Here is an 18,262-nt window from a genome sequence, read left to right on the forward strand (position 1 = left end):
AGAACGTCGCTGGCGTTGGAATCTGGCAAGCACGTTTTATTCTGGCGGCGGAATTCTGGCGGGCACGTTTTGTTTTGGCCGTGGAAGTTTGGCGAGTAAAGCGTTGCTATGGTTAAGATCGCTGGCAACAAATTTTCCAATTCCTTCAAACTTTTCCTCCATCTTTCATTTGATTCCCTTCTCAGTTGTTGTATTTCCTAATTTTCTTATTTTGAAGTTGATATTAGAAGTTATATTGTCTTCACTGGTTTTGATTCAGACAGAGAGGAGCAAATCGGATCAAAGAGAAGGAGTGGGTGAATTGAGGCACACCATTAAAGTTTTATGAAACTTGGAAGACTCTTCCATAAGCGGTTTGTTATTGGGTGGGACAAGCTCCTGATGGCGCGATTTAGTTACAAAGTGAAACAAGTTTCACGATGAACTAAATTAGCCCCGGAAAAGCCCACGTAACCACCGGATTCATTGGCGATGTGTGGGGTACAAATTGCCCATTCTACTGAGCACCGCTTTGGTAATCCAACTGGCCATTGGAACCCAAAGCACTTTGAGTCCCAAAATGGGACGATCACACCAAGGGTGGCGACCAAACGCTATGGGTGGCGACCTGTAAGACTCAGTTTAGACACACAAAAGTCGCCAAAAGGGTGGCGACCTCACGCTAAGGGTGGCGACCTACCGCAAGAGGGTCGCGACCTACCGCAAGAGGATGGCGACCTACCGCTAAAGGGTCGCGACCTATCGCCTAAAATGAGGGTAGCGACCTACCGCAAAATGGTGGCGACCTACCGCAAGAGGGTCGCGACCTACCGCAAGAGGGTTGCGACCTACCGCCAAAAATGAGGGTAGCGACCTACCGCAAAATGGTGGCGGCCTTACGCTGAGAGTGGCGAGCAAGTCAAACTAATTTCTTATAAGGCTAAAGCAAGATGGTGATGACGATGCGGCGGCGACTAAAAAATGTACGGCGGAAGCATTCCAACATGATTCACAAAATATCCAAACGGCGATATAAAAGGCTATGGCGAAGGGTTGCTTAAACATAGACGAATGGTGGAAAAGTACACTACAAGGTGACAGTAAAAGCTAAAGTAATGTTAAAATTACATTATTCATTGTTTTCTTTCTCCTGTTCTTCTTCTTCCTCTTCTTCTTCAGTCGCTGTCCAGAGGTTTTGGTCAATCAGGGGAGGATCGTCGGGACCAACCAGTCCTGCGGCGGTTATCTCTTTCATTACTCCCATGGCGCTAAAGTCAAAGTTCGGGTACAAATGTTGGGTCTGATCTTTGGCGAGGTAGAAACCGCGCTCGCGGTTGTCAAGGGCGATGTCAGCGGCTTGTTCCCTCGCCTCAATGGCTTTGGCCTTCTCCGTCGCCAGCTCGTCCTCTAGACTTATGATCTTTGCTAGTTGGGAAGCAATCTCAGCATCTTTCGTGGCGAGGGCCTCGGCATGAGTTTCGGTCGCTTTCTTGATCTCCTCGGACGTAGCCTGCATCACCGCCTCCATGTCAGATTTCGCCAAGGCCAAGGACTCCGCAGACTTTTTCTCTTGCTCCGCCAACGCTTTTTTCACTAACTCCAGCTCAGCGCACAGTACGGCAAGCTCTGACTCCTTTGCAATCAGCACCTCGCCTCGGGCGATCAAGTCCTTCTCAGCTTGCTCTTTTTCCTTCTTGCAAGCTTGAAGGCTTGCATCAAGCTCATCTGCTTCTTCCTTCATCAGCGCCAGCTGATCCTCCAGCTCGCCGATTTTAATCCCCGCCGTGCCAATCATCTTGTCGGCATAGACTTTGTCTTTTCCTGCCTGCGTCGCTAGTTTGTCGAAACGCTTTTCCCAAGCAGCGGCGGCTTCTTGATGCTTAGCACTTTCGACCTTCAACCGCTCAGCTTCAACGTTGGCGGCATTGAACTTCTCAAACGTGTGGGCAAAGATGCACCCAGCGCGTAGGAGGCAAGCAAGAGTCTCCTCCTTAGTATCATTCAGGCCCCGACTCAAAACTTCTTTTTCTATAACGTCACGGTTGAGACCAGCAAGAAAGAATTCTGAGGGTTCAATGGCGTTGGGGAGCATATTATAATAGCTGGAAGAACCGACCTCGGGAGCAGGGGCTTGTTCAATTTGAGCTGCTTCAGAGGTAGTGGCAGCGCCAGGACAGGATTTTTCCCCTTGATGAGGCGGGGAGGGCATGGAGCCTGCATCATGTGTTGAGGGCGGGCTAGGAGGCGCATCTTGGCGAGGGGGAGACTTTGGGGTTTCATTTTCTTTTTCCTTATCTCCAATAGGAGTGTCGGAAGACGCAGCAGCTTTTGTGGCGTTAACGCCGGCGGAGGCGGCTGTGACGCCAATAGAGGACTCTGTGGCAACAGCAGCGGTCGCACCGGCGGAGGCAGGAGAAGAAGCTAGTACGGCGGTTGGCTCGGTAGCTGCGGCGACAGAGGCTTCAGCGACATTTTTGCCTTTGGGCGCAGCAGCAGTGGTGGGCTGAGCGCCAGGGTTGGATGTGTCGGCATTGGAGGAGGCTTTGGTCAATCTTTTCCTCTTGGGAGCTTTGGTGCTCTCGGCTTGGTTCTCAGCACCGCCCCGTTTTTTCGCGTCGCCCTCAGTGTTGAATTTTGGGGAAAAGCGAGCCATTCTCCTCTCGCGGGCCTTCAGGAGCTCGGCGTTCGTGAAATTCATATCTTCTGTAACAATAAAAAAAAACGATCAGTGATAACATAGGAGTCGAGAAAGGAAATGTCAATAATAAAAGTGAGCTATGGACAACCTAAGTATTTGGGAGTTCTTGAGAGGTCAGCGCCCTCAAGGACTGTTGTGCAGTCAAGGATGGGAAGTGGGGCAAGGAGATTAAGAAAGGCTTTATCGTTGGCGGACAAGGAATCCTCTGAAGGATCGGTGATCCCGTTGGGCTTCTCTGTCCAGTAAAGAGGAAAGAGGGCGGTCCCGTCTCTGAGGGTGAATGCCTCTGGGTAGGCGGGATGAACCGCCACACGGAAGTACTTTCGTGCGAAGGAGGACTTCGCGTTACTTTTGTGGGGATGCAAACACTTCCGGCCGGCTCGGGCCTTCAAGGAAATCCATCCTTTGTTTTTGATGGACTTGGGGTCGACGTCGTAAAGGTAGAAGAAACTGGTGGGGGATGGGGCGATGCCGACAGCGGCGCTTAGGATTTCAAAGCATCGAATGAAGGCTCAGGCGTTAGGGTGGAGTTGACAGGGAGCCGCGTTGATGTCGCGGAGGACGGTTTGGACAAAGGGCGAGAAAGGAAGCCTGATTCCAAGCTCGCTAAACATGTATTCGTACGCAAAGAAAAAATGGGATCTCTTTACGTCGCCCTCTGGCTTGTGAAGCCAGGGGCGATCCCCGGGACTGCAAACCCAGATCCTGAGTTTGGCGTTAAACTCATCGTCATTGGACAAGCCACCCAGGGAGTTCACGAATTGCACAATGGGATCGCTATCTTGGAAGATGGAAGGTTGATCTATAGCCTCGTGTTTGGGGGCTGCTTGGACTGGAAGGGGCAGAGTGGTGTAAGTTTTTAGTCGGTGAGCTGGGATCTCCGGAACCTCTAAACGGAGGCCGCCGGCAGCGGTGGAGTCAGGGTCGCTTTCGGAGGAGGAAGAAGAGTGATTAGGGGAGGTAGGGTTTGAAGCCATTTTTAGAAGACAGTGAGGTGAAAGAAAGGAAAAGATCAGTATGTGTGCGATGTAAAGATAAGGACAGTGGGACTCACCGGAGTAGGATGTGAAGAGTGGGTAGCGGAAAGGGTGATAAGCGACGGCTCCGGAGCGGAAGTGGGCAGAGGGAGTTTGGTAGCGATTAGGGAAGTGAAGAGGGGTCTCGGAAAGGGATGACAGTGGGGAAGAAGGGTTTTTATAGGAGAAGGGGAGAAGCTGGAAGGGTGACGCGTGTTAGACGCGTGTGGAAGGTTGGAAGTCATGATGGTTTTGGGGAGGTGGGTCGCGTGCAAAGGGGAGTTACTGCGCACGATGGGACGGTTATGAAAGGTGAAGTGACGGTTCCGGAGAAAGAGGGAAATTGATGTAACCAACACATCACGTGGGGCAGCCACGTGAGGCAGATAGAAATTTGAAAGGGTTTTAAAATAAGGGAAAGCGCGGAAAGCCTCGCCACTATAAGGATCAAACGCCATCGCCTGACGATTGACACCAACAACGAGGTTCAGTCGCTCGCCGGGGTCACCGCCAGTCAATGATTGAATGATCGGCACATGACCCATGCCTGCCACCTTTCCCGCCGGCGAGCGATCATGCACCTGCTCCAACTTATCACCAATACAAAGTAGTCGTTCTCGCCGCTTGTGGACTAGTGGACTTGCCAGCTCGGGTTGCTCGTCAAGTCAGTGGACTGGGTAACTGAAAATGCAAGTTTCCTTTTGCTCAAGCCATGTTGGCAGTGCAGATTCTGGTGTACTGTAAGACATATGTAAAAGCATTTAAAAGACACCCTTAGCTCTCGTACCTCGAGCTCGGTGTCTTGTGGACTAGTGGACTGGGCGAGCCCCTAGAGGGGCAACGCCCAGCATGTATCCCGCCCTGAGGCGGGGCCCTGGCCTTCAGATGGGCCTTGACCTCGGAGGCCCAATTGGCCCAATAGGTAGTACCCAAGCTCTATAAATAGGAGGTAGTTATCAGGTGTAGAGGACTTTTTGCTCATTTGATGAAATAACACTTGAAATTCAGCACACTCTCTCTCATTCTGATTCTCTCTTAGTACAATCCCTCTACCTCTGGGTACTATACCTCTCTTGAATGTCCATTCCCGGAACAGTTTCCATTCAGCAGTTCATCAATATACTCTAAGAAAAGAAACCCCTTCTGGATTACGTGTCACCTTCTCCTTTTTCCTGGATTATTTTAAGTTTTCCTCCTTCTTTTACAGTTCCCGCTGTTCTTCTTTTTAGTTCCGTGTTTAATTGATTTCAAATTTCAAATAGATTCAAAAATTTGACATGAAAAAAAAAGGCTGCCAAGATCAGACTTCAATTGGAAAGAGAAATAATAAAAAACTGAGAAACCCCATCTCTTCTCAATTTGCTATCTCACTTTTCAGTTCTGATTTTCGTCCTCTTCATCTCCCTTGAAACCCTATCTCACTTCTTCACTATCTATTCATCAGTTCTCTATTAGAAGAAGGGTCTGCTGCACCCATTTCCGGTTAGTTCCATCTCCTCCCTTCCTAACCTTTAATTTGTATTTCCTCTGTTGTCCATCTCTTTCTCATAAGGCTTACTGGCTCACCATTTGACAGGAAAACGAAAATCAATTTGTTGTTCACCTGGGTCTTCTAAAAGGCGTTTTATTTTTATATCTCAATCAAGGCTTGATACTATTATGTTTCTCCCAAATATAGATCTCTCATCTCTTATTTTCACGGATTCTAAACAGAATCTAAATAGCCAATTCTCTTCATTCCTGTTTTTATTCAATATAAGACAATTTGTATGAATCTGAGACCAAATTGTACGATTTGTATATTTTATGTCTCTCTGTAGGTGCTACTTGGAAAGTTTTTACTGTAACTTGAACATGTCTATCATTTAAAAGAGATAGAGAACTCAACTAACATTGTGAAATAGGAAACCGTGATGTAGATAGTGTAGATATAAATCGAAAACGTGGTCCGAAGGACTCTAATCGTGCTATGTGCCTACAAGCATAATAACCAATGTAGATAGCGTAATATGATGGCAGTTTTAAAGCAAATTTCTCCAGATCTGATTTATCCACATTCTCACCATTATTCTTCTTCTTTTGATCTTTTGGTTTGTATTTTACAGGTATGACACGAAGACTTAACTTAATTTCACAAGTAAATGACTCCAAACTCCAAAGCGACATGGAAATAGGAAGTGAGGCTAACAAATTTATGACATATTGACCAATCTGGAAGAATGAGTGATATGGAGATGCTGTTTATGAGTCATTTTCCTTCTGATGTAAACCTATTCTTCCCCTTTCCGTTACTATGTTGTTACTGATGTTTACTCTGCTTCTTTTGTTTACTGTTCTTTTCCTTGACTTGCAGGAATGAATTAATTCCCTTGGAGGGACAATTTCTTAGAGGTATATCCTTAACTTTCAACTTGTCTTTTTTAATTGCTCACTCTCTGTTTCCTTTTTTATTATGAGCTCTAATGTTTGTTAATGGTTCTCTGGAATGTTCTTAGGTAGTGCACAATATCAATTGAACCCTTTTTTAAGTGCCCACTCTCTGTTTCCTTGCAGGTTAGGTTCCTGAATATTGGAGATTTATTTTTATTTTTAAAATTTTGGTTTTGTTCTAAAGCTATATATGTTTTTCAATGGCAGGTATTGATCTTGCTGGTCAGATTGCTTTGGATCTAATAACTGTGTTTTTTCTTTAGCAGCTCTTAATTTTAATGGTCAAAATTTTTCTGACACCTTTCAGAAGCTTTCATTGCTATTTATATAAATACTTGAATTGGTTTTGATTTAGTTGATGCATTGTTATTTGCTCCCTCTATGAATATTTGCATCCTTTTAGTGTGCAAATGGTGAACTCTTTGAGTGAATAAGTTGTAGATGTTTTCTTTTCATATTGTTACATTGTCTATGCTTCTTAATTTGGTGATTTACTTCTTAATTAATCATATTACCTAATACCTTCACTCTTCATTCACTGTGATCCCATTTTGCTGTAGAGGAGCATGATATTTTTAATTCAAAAGCTGAGCAGTATTTTTTTCTTGCTTTCTTTTAACTGGAGTTACCCCTATGGGTATGTTGAAGTTCATGAAAGTTGAAGTATTAGCCATATACTATGTAAAAAGCCACTTACAAGTATGTGCCATTTCTTGCACTTTTTTTTACAGCTCATACTTATTTCCCAAGATATTGTATGGTTTCAATCCAATTGATATGCTTTCACTGAACAATCACATGTTCTTAGGACAAACTCATATTGAAGTTAAGAGTCAGTCTAACACAAGTGACTATGACTTGGGTGTCTTTAACTGATCTCTCTAATTTAGTATTTTCTTTTCAATTTTTAGTGTCCAAATTTGGTAGCACAGATGAAGAACCTAATGTTCCTTCATGTAGCTCATTCATTGGTTGAAAACCTCTAGCTACCTGCTTCTTGCTGGATCATCCTCACACACTATAGTAGGTAAGCAAGTTCAAGATGCTACTTGGAATCTACAATTATGTCTCTTTTTTGCTATTGTTTAATTTTGAAAGAGCATGTCACGTTCGCAATTAGTTATCTTTGTTCTTTGTTTTTATTTCTCTTTGTTCCTTAACCTGGATTTGTTTCTCTTGCTAAAGCATGATGAAAAATGAGGTTCCATTTATTTCTATTTTCTCTCTTTATTAGCTCAGTTTGTTCACTCTATTTTGGTAAAGCATGATGGCCCAGTCTTAGATTCAATGTGCTACTTTGGACCAAAAGGAATAATTGTTACGAACTGCTATTTTGATAATTAGGACTTTATTTTTTGTGTTGTCATGACACTCATGTAATTGCTTATGTTCTCTCTAGACTCTAATTGTGGATAAGTACCTTATTGACTGTTAATTGCTTATTGATATATGCAGCCAGCTTAATTGGATGCTGCATTTTGGAGCCTCATGTGAAAAGCTTCTTTATATCGGCTTACAAGCTGTTACTCACTTTAGCAGTTTAGCGTACTGTCATTAGTTACCTCTGTAAATTTAGTTTCACCCTGATGTGTTTAGATTTATCAATTGAAATCAAAATTACCATTATTAGGTAGTGTTTGTGCATATTATTTGGGCAAAATAGTTATTTGATTGCAAGGGTTAAAAGTGATTGTTAAATCAGTAGGCTGAAAGCTTGATCTTTAAGAATCGTACTATTGGGATAATCTTTAAGAATTGCACTATCGGAAAAAACCTTGGGAAAATTTGTGGTCTTCATCAAATAAATAAGAATGATTACATGAAAAAAGACTTATATATGATTATATAGGGTAAACATAAATTTTGTTTTCAAAATTTTATGTAAAAAATAAATATAGTCAAATAATGTGATTCTCAAATAAACTTAATATTACTTTCTTAAAAAATTATTTGCTTAACTTATGATTAATAAACTCAAAATAGTTTATAGATAAATATAAGTTTTTATTCATAAGCAAATTGGAGAAACTTATGAAAAAAAAAATATAGGCAAACCATAAATTTCTCATAACTTAGTCAACTTTTACTAAAGTACTTATAACATATTCTCAAATATTATTATTTTTTTATGAAATACATAATATGTGTATATATATTTGTAATTGCTTGATAGCAAAAAATTCAATTATATTTAATTATAAATTTTTATTTTAATTAAATTTATTAGGAATATAGGTAAACTAATCGTGACCTGTGTAATGACACGATCATGGTCATGGATATAATATAATTATTTTTTGATGTTATAAAAAATGATTATCAGTGTAACTTTTAGATTATTTTTCTTAACTAATAAATAATTTCATGTACCAAAAACCTTTCATTAATCACACGAGAACATATCTATGCTAAATAAAACAATACTTACATAATACTTTTTATATTACATAGAGATTAGTTTCTTTTTTTGAATTTACATAGAGATTAGTTATATACTCATTTATACAGAGTATTATAAAATAGTATTTTCAATGTTTAAATAGATAATTTCATTATAATTTGAAAAAGTGTATTTATCTAATGTTTAAACAAGTAATTTCATTAAGCAACGGCGAAATATCTATGCTAACTAAAATAATATTTTGAAAAAAAACTGTTACATAAAAAAATTTTATATTATACAAAGATTAGTTATCTTCATGTATACAAAGTTAATTTACATTTACATCTATTATAAAACAATTGTTTCAATGTTCAAATAAATAATTTCTTTATAATTTGTTATTTTTCTAAGCTAATAAATTATTTAAGTAAATTATTTTTTCTATGTTTAGATAAGTAATTTCATTAGTCAACGGGGAAATATCTATGCTAACTAAAATAATAATATTTTAAAATTCTTATATAATGAATTTTTATATTATATAGAGATTAGTTATATCTTTATGTAATCGAAGTTAATTTTTTTTGGTGTGCTTGCAATTTAGACCTCGGTGTGGTGATGGCCAAAGATCTTTTGAAGTCTGTGAATTATAGGAATCGAACTCTCGACCAAAGGGTTATCAAACAACCACTTTTTACCACTACGATCTGCACCCATTGGACATAAAAATTTATTTACAATGTTTCGTTGCCCCAACGCCAAACGCAGGGCTTTAAAGCCCTCCACATTATCAAAAAATTCAATATAATTTATTTTTTTTGCTTAACTAATAATTATTTTTTCAAGGTCAAAATAAATAATTTCATTAATCAAGGGGAAATACCTATGTGATCTCAAAATAATAATAATTTCGTAATAATTCTAACACAATACATTTTTATATTATATAGAGATTAGTTATATCTTCATTTATACGGAATTCATTTACATTACCTTTTAGTATAAAATTATTTTTTCAATGTTGAACAATAATTTCATTAAGTAGCAGGGAAAATATCTATGCTTAAAAAATTATAATTTTATCAAATTCTTAAATAATAAAACTGTATATTGTGAGATTACTTATATCTTCATTTCTTTTAAGTTAATTTACATTAATTTTTATTGTAAGATTTTATATTAATTTTTAAATAAATTATATCATTATAATTAAAATTATTGTTCTGAACTAATAATTCATTTTAATAATTAATTTTTTCAGTGTTTAAATAAACAATTTCATTATTCGACGGGGAAAAGTTCTATGCTAACAAAATTATAATTTTTTTCAAAAATTATGTCATAATAATTTTACATATTATATAGAGATTAGTTATTTAAAGAAACAAAAAAAATTCTCGACTTCTCATAAATTTCTACTAACCTTAATATAACCTTTGCCTATCAAAAAAAAATATAGAACCTTAACTATGTAGTTATACTTTAAATTTAGCTAAAAAATTATGTTTAATTTTAAGATATATATATATATATATATATATGCATATATATATATAAATATATTAATTGGTTTATCTCAAAAATTATTTTATATCTAATTATATCTAAGCTTTAAATTAAAAAAATTGCTAAGTAAAATTAACGCGGTCGATCGTCCGCGACCCGTGCAACCGCACGGGTAAATTAATAGTGCTTTAAATTAGATTTTATTTGTAGTACTACACATGGATTCAAATTTTATACGACTAAATGTATATGAAACTTTATTAATGTATAAAGCACAGGGAAAATTATTTTTTATATTGTTTAGAAATGATAATTTTACTTAAATTATATATATATATATATATATGTGAGCGTATTGATACATTATTCAGCCGGGAAAATATCTATGTTATCTAAATAGTAAATTTTGAGTCCCTTTGATAGTTTAAGTGGTAAGAGGTGGGTGACATATGGATTGTGGATGGGAAGGTCCATGGATCAATCCTTGGCGGGTGCAATATAACTTTCCGATGTATAAAAAAATAGTAAATTTTGAATGAAATTCAAATAAAGTTCTTAGCAAATGAAATTTGATAGTTGAAAATTTATATTTTCATCTACATGACTGTAAAAATTAAGAAAATATTCCAATGAATTTTTTTTTTTTGAAAACTGAATAACATATTATTAAAAAGCCTCCAAAAATAGGTAAGCATCAAGGTACATGTTCAAGACACCTACAAAAAAGAAAAAAACCCACCCAATGAACACATGGGGACTTTGAGAGAAGGCCTCATTAAAACCTTACTAGGGGAGGTCCAGGGATCGATTCCTGGCGGGTGCAATTTATCTTTTCGATATATCTAAAAAAATTTACATTAACTGAAGTATAAAATTATTTTTCATTGTTTAAATAAATAATTTCATTAGTCACCGGGGAAAATTTCTATGCTCACAAAAATATAGATTTTAAATTTTTACATAAAAAAATAAATATTAATTATTTTTTCAATGTTTAAATAAATCATTACATTAATCGACGGGGAAAATGTCTTTGCTATCTATATTTATAATTTTTATATAGATTAGTGATATATCTTTATTTATAAATAATTAATTTACATTAACTTGAAGAATAAACTTAATGTTCAATGTTTACATTGATAATCTTATTATAATTTATTTTAACTAATAAATTACTTTTCAATATTTAAATAAATAATTTCATTAATCAACGGGGAAAAATTTATGCCAACTAAAATAACAACTTATTTAAATTCTTACACAATAAATTTTTATATAGATATTAGTCATATCTTCATTAATACATAATTAATTTACATTAAATTTAAAAATAAATTTATTTTTCAATGTTTAAATAAATAATTTCAATCATCAACGGGGCAAACTTCTATGCTAACAACAATAATAATTTTTTTTTGAAATTCTTCCGTAAAAAATTCTGATATTATATAGAGATTAATAATGAAAAGAAACTCGAAAAAATATTCACACGTCACAAATTTCTCATAAACTTTTTTTTTGAACTAATCCAACTTTTACAAGAACTTATATTAGAAATAAACTCAAATATCAATGTATTTTTTAAGACACATGTTTATATATATATACACATGTTTTAAATTGATTTATCTCTAATTTAATTTATGTTTAATTATAAATAATTAAAAAATATTGTTAAGTAAAATCGATCGCGGTCGACCGACCGCGACCCGTGCAGTTGCACGGGTAACTTACTAGTAGAGAGTCAAAAGAATGCTCCTGCTTTTACTGTTGGTTTAGGCTTTATTTGTACCTTGGGCTCTGCTTGTTTGTACTCCTCTGGGCCTGGCCCTTTTATTTTGAATCTATGAACCGTTGACCAAAAAAAATACTAATACTATAATTTTATTGACCCAAGAAAAAAACTAATGAGCATATCAATTGGTGTGCTTTCATTGAATCCCATCATTATCCTAGCAATAATCCAGAACAAACCGCAAATCTAAGTAGTTGTGGTGATATCAAATGTGAACAAGTAATTCTACATTAGATAAAAGAATGTATTGAACAATTTATAAATGAGATAATTCATACATATAATATGTTAAAGTTTTTGAGTAAAAAATGTGGTGTTAAATTCGCTTGTAATTTACTCTATAGCTCAATGTGGTAATCACGTGAGGTTTTATACTTCTTGTGGCCAACATTAGTTGTTGGTAGAATATAATATTCTCTTTGTAAATTAGTTATGCATTTCTCTAATTAGTCAAATATCTTTCACATTATGAAACCTCATTATGGAGGCCCTCATTATGGAGGTTTATTGGCTTTCTTAATTGTCTCATAACTTGTATTTATACTTGTATTGGTAATAGAATCAACACAGAAAATTGTTTCATTCATGATATCAACCTATCATCGACTCATTTATTGTGGATGTCTTTAATATTTAGGTCATCCGTTAATGTTCATTCTGTGTTGACTGAACATGAGAAGATGTGTTAACTAATTTGCAAAGAGAATATTCTATATATATTCTATCGGCAGGCACTCCACTGTTGCAATTTTTTCCTTCCTCACCTTAGGGACAACCGGACAAGGTAACCGCTAATCGCTCACTCAAATTCCCACCAAATGCCTCTCACCCGCCCCCACCAACTTTCTCCCCATCAACCTCATATGTCTGTCAACCCCGTAGGTTCCATCATTCATCTGCCTTACCTTCACATCGATCCCCACCCTAATACTTGAAAATTACATTGGTTAATTCATCCAAGGAGAAAAAGACATCAGAAAGGCTCATCGAAAGCGTTTCTTTTTTGTCCTAATCCAAAGAGTTTTTTGTTAAGTTAATTTGTAACTTGTTCTTGCAAATTGGTCCAAAATGAATTGAATCAAAGTACTCTACAAATGATCATTGCAGTATATGAGTTTAGAGGTTCTGTATGACAGACTGATCTGGCAGTTAAAAGTAATTCAGTTAGGATACAATAACTATTAATAGTACTCCATAACGGTACAAACATCAATCAGACACATCATTTTTCAATCTATCTCACATTTTTTATCACATTCATTATTTTTTTCTACTCTCTAATTATCTAAAAAGTTTCATCATCTACCAAACATTTTCTAAAGCAACTGAGATGTGGACATAATTTGTGCACGCCATTGCATGCACCCCCTGCACAATAAACAATAGTTCAACTGTGCCATATATATAGGTGATGTCCATTTGTAACTCTGTTAGACCTAAAGCAACACTTGTCCTTCACTATACATGCATTGGTTCTTCTAAACAATTTGGGCGTATTTTGGCAAGTACTCGAGAGCATCCCTTCTTCTAAGCAAAATGTTATTCATTCGATGGAAGCTTTAGGTGAAACAGGGCATTTCTCCCTGCCAAAGACATAATTAGGCTCTCACTCTAGGTTGTGGTCCAGCCAATGGGCTATATTGCATTAATGACAAGACTCACATATGTTTTCATGTTTGAATACTAAAAATTACTACTCAAATTCACAGGTAGATAAAAACAACTTTTATTAGTTTTTGTCATTGTACATTCTCATTTTGGTTTCATCATTATTTTCTACCCGTATATTCAAAGATGTAGTTGCTCAAGACTAAAGATTGCATCCAGATATGTATATCTTGTTAGGAAATAACACAGTTTAAGAAGTAAAATAAATTATGAGCACAAATGCACAATCAACAACACAAGAATATAATATGGAAACTCCAAAACTGGAGAAAAAATCACGGCCGTTGTCAAAACCGACAACTAGAGAATAAACACTATGTGAAAATTGTTACAACACATATACTTCACTCTCAACCACCACATGACCCCAGTACACCCACACTCTCCAAAGTAAATATTTGACTACATCTCACAATACTCTAAAACAAGAGCATAAGAGAAAAAAATACAAATATAAACTTAAAGTGTTTTCAGGTGCTACATCTTTGATGTTTTGAAGTGTTGAAACAAGGAGTTCGAGATCCATATATATAGCCTTGGACCCTCTCATCCCTCACTAATCTAAGCGATGTGGGACTTACATTGCAATCAACCCCAACAATCTCCACCTTGATTGTAATGATCTTCAGTCTTCATTGTCTACACCAACAATCATTGTCTTCACCGACAAACATAATTCTCATTGTCTATATCCGACAAATTAAATTATCATACTCCACCATAAAAGAGTACACTACACTTGGAACTAAACCATCCCAAGAATTTTCTTCACTTGGAACTAAGTCATTCCAAGAATTTTCACATGCTGAAGCCTTGCTGGAAATTAATGGTGCAACTTCCAAGTTGGCTTTCTCCGGAAGTTCATCAGTCATCGACATAATTACGTACCTTGCATCAACGCCAACCAATGCCTGCACGCTATCACCACACACCTTGCATCTATATCAACCAATGCTCGTGAGCCACCTGGACAATTTCATGCCCAGAACGCCTTGTGTAATCGTGATTGCATCAACTCCTTCATTACAACATCATCGCAGCTGCAAACCATACTTCTTCAGCACCTTCGCAATATCACACAAAGTGACATCCATCGAACCGGAAGCTCTGATACCACTGTTAGGAAATAACACAGCTGAAGAAGTAAAATAAACTAGGAGCACAATCAACAACACAGGAATATAATGTGAAAACTCCAAAACCGGAGAAAAAACCACGGCCGTTGTCAAAACCGACAACCAGAAAATAAACACAATGTGAAAATTGTTACAACACATAGACTTCACTCTCAACCACCCCATGACCCCATTACACCCACACATTCTAAAGTAAATATTTGAACTAAATCTCACAATACTCTAAAACAAGAGCATAAGAGGGAAAAAAAAACACAAATATAAAAACTTAAAGTGTTTTCAGGTGGTACAACTTTGATGTTTTGATGTGTTGAAACAATGAGTTTGAGATCCCTATATATAGCCTTGGACCCTCCCACCCCTCACTAATCTAAGCGATGTGGGACTTTTCCAAGATGCATAACTTGATCTTTTTTTCTCTTTCATTAGCAATGTGGGACTTACATTGCAATCAACCCCAACAATTGGGTCGGGCCTACCAAAAACATTTTCCCTTTTATCGTGTTCTTTTATGGGTTGAAATTTTGTTTTTTTCACATGATTTCTGGCGTAACAAATTAAATAACAATCCAAAAGGGATTAAAAAACTGAATTTCTATGTATGTCAGTGTTGGTGGACCAAGTTGAGAGTTAACCCAGCTATGGATAAAGATTATTGCTCATCATAATCATATATTGTTGGAGTTGATTGCAATGTAAGTCCCACATTGCTAATGAAGGAGACAAAATATCAAGTTATGCGTCTTGGAGAAGTCTCACATCGCTTAGATTAGTGATGGGTGAGAGAGTTCAAGACTATATATAGGGATCTCAGGCTCCTTGTTTCAACACACCAAAAACACCATGTAGTAGCACCTGAAAACACTTTAAGTTTATATTTGTGTTTTCTTTTTCACTTATGCTCTTGTTTTTGAGTATTGTGAGATGCAGTTCAAATATTTACTTTGGAGAGTGTGGGTGTACTGGGGTTATGGGGTGGTTGAGAGTGAAGTCTATGTGTTGTAACAATTTTCACATAGTGTTTATTCTCTGGTTGTCGGTTTTGACAACAGCAGTGGTTTTTTCTCCGATTTTGGAGTTTCGACGTTATATTCTTGTGTTATTGATTGCGCTCCTGGTTTATTTTACTTCTTCAGCTGTGTTATTTCCTAATAGAGGTATCAGAGCTTCCGGTTCGAAAGATATCACTTTGTGTGGTATTGCGAAGGTGCTGAAGAAGTGGTCTGCAGCTGCGATGATGTTGTGATGGAGGAGTTGATGGAATCTTGATTACACAAGGCGTTCTGGGCATTAAATTGTCCAGGTGGCACACGTGCATTGGTTGATATAGATGCAAGGGTGTGTGGTGATAGCGTGCGGGCATTGGTTGACATTGATGCAAGGTACGTGGTTATGTCGATGGCTGATGAATTTCCGGAGAAAGCCAACATGGAAGTTGCACCATAAATTTTCAGCAAGGTTTCGGCATGTGAAAATTATTGGGATGGTTTAGTTCCAAGTGTAGTGTACTCTTTTATGGTGGAGTATGATAATTTAATTTGTCGGTATATAGACAATGAGAATTATGTTTGTCGGTGAAGACAATGATTGTCGGTGTAGACAATGAAGACCGAAGGTCATTACAATCAAGGTGGAGATTATTGGAGTTGATTGCAATGTAAGTCGCACATTGCTAATGAAGGAGAAAAAATATCAAGTTATGCATCTTGGAGAAGTCCCACATCGCTTAGATTAGTGATGGGTGAGAGGGTCCAAGACTATATATAGGGATCTCAGACTCCTTGTTTCAACACACAAAAAACACCATGTAGTAGCACCTGAAAACACTTTAAGTTTATATTTGTGTTTTCTTTTTCTCTTATGCTCTTGTTTTTGAGTATTGTGAGATGTAGTTCAAATATTTACTTTGGAGAGTGTGGGTGTACTGGGGTTATGGGGTGGTTGAGAGTGAAGTCTATGTGTTGTAACAATTTTCACATAGTGTTTATTCTCTGGTTGTCGGTTTTGACAACAGCCGTGGTTTTTTCTCCGGTTTTGGAGTTTCCACGTTATATTCTTGTGTTATTGATTGCGCTCCTGGTTTATTTTACTTCTTCAGCTGTGTTATTTCCTAACATATATATACTTGTATGTTTCCTATTTACACAACAAATAAAACCATTAGAAAGGGATTGAGGAGAGAAATGTGAAACAAAATAAGGAAATGGTAATAGTACGTGTTTGGAATTCATTGTACAACTGCGCGCTGCTAAAATAATAAAAGAAAAATTGAGAAAAAGGAAGTTTCAATGTTTATTCACATTTAAATCACACCTCCACTAAGAGAGGCAGAAAAAAATGATATATAATATGTGTTGTGATAGAAAAATATAAAAGAGATAAGAGGACGAATAAAAATGGAAGAGGGTTAAATTTCAAGAACTCAAAATATGAAATTCCTATACTAGATACAAATAGTCTGAATTATGTTTCAAGTTTTGTTTCCTCGAATGTTAAGATAACACGTTTTGGTTACGGAACTTGAACCAAAGTGAAAGGATTATAAGAATTTATGTTTTGTTTGTTTAGGTGGATTTCGAAAGGAAAGAAATATGTAGTATGGATTTTGTGTGAAAAATAAAATTTTATGTGTTTGGATAAGAGTGGAAAATGGCAGGAGATGAAAATAAGCAAGGCAGTTGAAATTCCATCAGGAGGCGTGAAATGTTGTTTTTATGTCAAAAATTTAATTATTTTAATATATATTATAATAATGAAAGGGATTCATTAGTAGTTATGTAAATATTTTATTCACTTTTTCATTCTCCCTTTTTTTCTATTAATCCAAACAATTTAAAATTTATTTCATTTTTTATATTTTTTTATTTATATTCTTTCTACTTATACTCTTTCATTTTTTACTCCTACATCTAAACAGAGCATTAGTAAAAAAGCGGATGAGAAATCAAGTATTTTGGTGGGAAATTGATCTTCAAAATGGAAAAGGAAGAAAAATTTGGGTGTGAATGAATGAAAAATTCGAGAAGAAAAAGTGATACCTGACAAGAGTAAGAAGACAAAGATGTGGAGAAAAACAATAGATTGTGCATGATTGGATGTTGTACCTAAACAGAAGAGTGCACGTAGGAGGGGCATTACCAAAGTGGGATACAGTCCAAGCACTTTTGCTTATTTTGCATATATATAATATATCTGATACTGATACGATATCATGATAACAGAGGGTGCCTCTTCTCTGTTTCTCGTTGAAACTCCCACAATCCATCACTCCTCTGTCTTCTTGATCTTTACCAACTTGTCTATGTCATGTCACGGGCCTCATGGTCATGGATGGCCATTGGGATTGCAATCTACATCCAATCCTGTTGTTCTACAAGGCAAATGATCAATCGATGATTTCACAGCTTCTTCTAGTTATCAGGAAGTAGCTTTTCCATCATTTCAATGGGAAAACACATGCAGGCCTCAACCTCATGATGCCACCCACTTTAATTTGCTGTGTTTGTGTGGTATGCGCTGTGACATGTGTAAATAAGTGTAATGGAGCTTGGGATAGAGATTTTTGGGGCCTCACATCGATTTGTGCACAACAATCTGCTTGCCATATCAAGTGTACATAGGCTCCAATCATGTCATTTTGAAGAGGTG

General features: G+C 36.6%; 1 long non-coding RNA gene across 2 annotated transcripts; it reads left to right on the plus strand.

Moving 5' to 3' along the window:
* Positions 1 to 4,976: 4,976 nt before the first annotated feature.
* LOC130730620 (uncharacterized) lies at positions 4,977 to 7,757 on the plus strand. 2 transcript variants are annotated; one of them, XR_009016398.1, is made up of 6 exons: positions 4,977 to 5,175; positions 5,799 to 5,957; positions 6,047 to 6,084; positions 6,189 to 6,246; positions 6,684 to 7,150; positions 7,579 to 7,757. It is a non-coding gene; the product is annotated as an uncharacterized LOC130730620 (long non-coding RNA). The 2 variants fall into 2 exon arrangements; XR_009016397.1 differs by having other exon boundaries at positions 4,989 to 5,175; positions 7,035 to 7,150.
* The last annotated feature ends 10,505 nt before the right edge of the window (positions 7,758 to 18,262 follow it).

The sequence above is a fragment of the Lotus japonicus genome, chromosome 1 (assembly GCF_012489685.1).
Source record: "Lotus japonicus ecotype B-129 chromosome 1, LjGifu_v1.2".
In the NCBI taxonomy this organism is placed as follows: Eukaryota; Viridiplantae; Streptophyta; class Magnoliopsida; order Fabales; family Fabaceae; genus Lotus; species Lotus japonicus.